This window comes from Chiloscyllium plagiosum, unplaced genomic scaffold (genome assembly GCF_004010195.1).
Source record: "Chiloscyllium plagiosum isolate BGI_BamShark_2017 unplaced genomic scaffold, ASM401019v2 scaf_3882, whole genome shotgun sequence".
In the NCBI taxonomy this organism is placed as follows: Eukaryota; Metazoa; Chordata; class Chondrichthyes; order Orectolobiformes; family Hemiscylliidae; genus Chiloscyllium; species Chiloscyllium plagiosum.
This window is the reverse complement of record NW_025144708.1, coordinates 1-1,288: the sequence shown is the minus strand read 5'-3', so window position 1 is coordinate 1,288 and position 1,288 is coordinate 1. Positions and strand designations below refer to the sequence as shown.

The 1,288-nt window shown below is 43.6% G+C and overlaps 1 non-coding gene across 1 annotated transcript; it reads right to left on the bottom strand.

Moving 5' to 3' along the window:
• Positions 1-956: 956 nt before the first annotated feature.
• LOC122545015 lies at positions 957-1,049 on the bottom strand. The gene has a single exon (XR_006310483.1). It is a non-coding gene; the product is annotated as a Z30 small nucleolar RNA (small nucleolar RNA).
• Positions 1,050-1,288: the final 239 nt, after the last annotated feature.

Below are 1,288 nucleotides of genomic sequence, written 5' to 3'. Positions count from 1 at the left end.
GCCTGGAAATGTGGAGGAAGGTTCAATCGAAGCATTCAAGAGGGCATTGAGTTTTTTTTTGGATTGTAGTGGTATGAAGGGATACAGGGAAAAGACAGGAGATTGGCACTCGATAGCAGGGCAAGTACAGACATAATGGGCCAAATGGCCTCCTTCCATATCATACAGATTCTGATAGGAGTCATACAGCATTGAAACAGACCCTTTGGTCCAGCCAGTCCCTTTGGTCTCTAATCCCAAATTAAACTAGTCCCACTTATCTGCACTTGGCCTATATCTCTCCAAACGTTTCTTATCTAAATGTCTTTTAAACATTGCAACCGTACCCACATCCACTTTCTCGAAGTTCATTCCACACAAGAGCCAGTGTAAAAAAAATTGCCCTTCATGTGTTTTTATAAATCTTTCTTCTTGCATCTTAAAATAATGCCCTTTAGCCTTGAAATTCCCACCCTAGGGGAAAACACCTACCAATCATCTTACCTACCTCTTGATTTTATAAACTTCTATTAAAGCCACCACTCAAACCTCCTATACTTCGGTGAAAAAGGCCCATTCAGCCTCTCCTTATAACGCAAACCTTCCATTCCTGCAACATCCTGGTAAATCTCTTCTGAACCCTCACCAGCTTAATAATATTCTTCCTGTAACAGGGCAGCCAAAACTGTACACAGTACTTCAGAAGAGGCCTCACCAACATCTTGTACAGCCTCAATTTAACATGGCCATGGATTAATAAAGGAGAAAGTGAGGTCTGCAGATGCTGGAGATCAAAGTTGAAACTTTATTGCTGGAACAGCACAGCAGGTCAGGCAGCATCCAGGGAACAGGAGGTTCGACGTTTCGGGCACAGGCCCTTCTTCAGGAATTCCAGCAATAAAGTTTCAACATGGATTAATAAAACACAGTAGAAACTTGTCCCAGTTTGTACCTTACCACTCTTACCCCAGGTATTACGGCTCAGAGAGAAGATTAAACATTCATACCCTGGTCAGAGACAACCAAATGTTTGCCAATACCAGGTCAGCGAATTCCAACTCATCACAGCCTTTGACTCTCAACCAAATTACACTGGCAATGATGATCCTCTCTTTGACCCACATCCGATCCAATAGTAACTGCTCCAAATACTGAGGACTGATGCAGCATCGGTTTAAAACTCTCCCTATAGTATTCCCACAAAAAAGCTCAACACGAGCACCAGACCGTCCTCAATGAGCTCCACCTTCCAGCTCACCCCAATCACTGGGCACACTCTTGGCCTCTCATTCACCCAAAACGGCAGCAA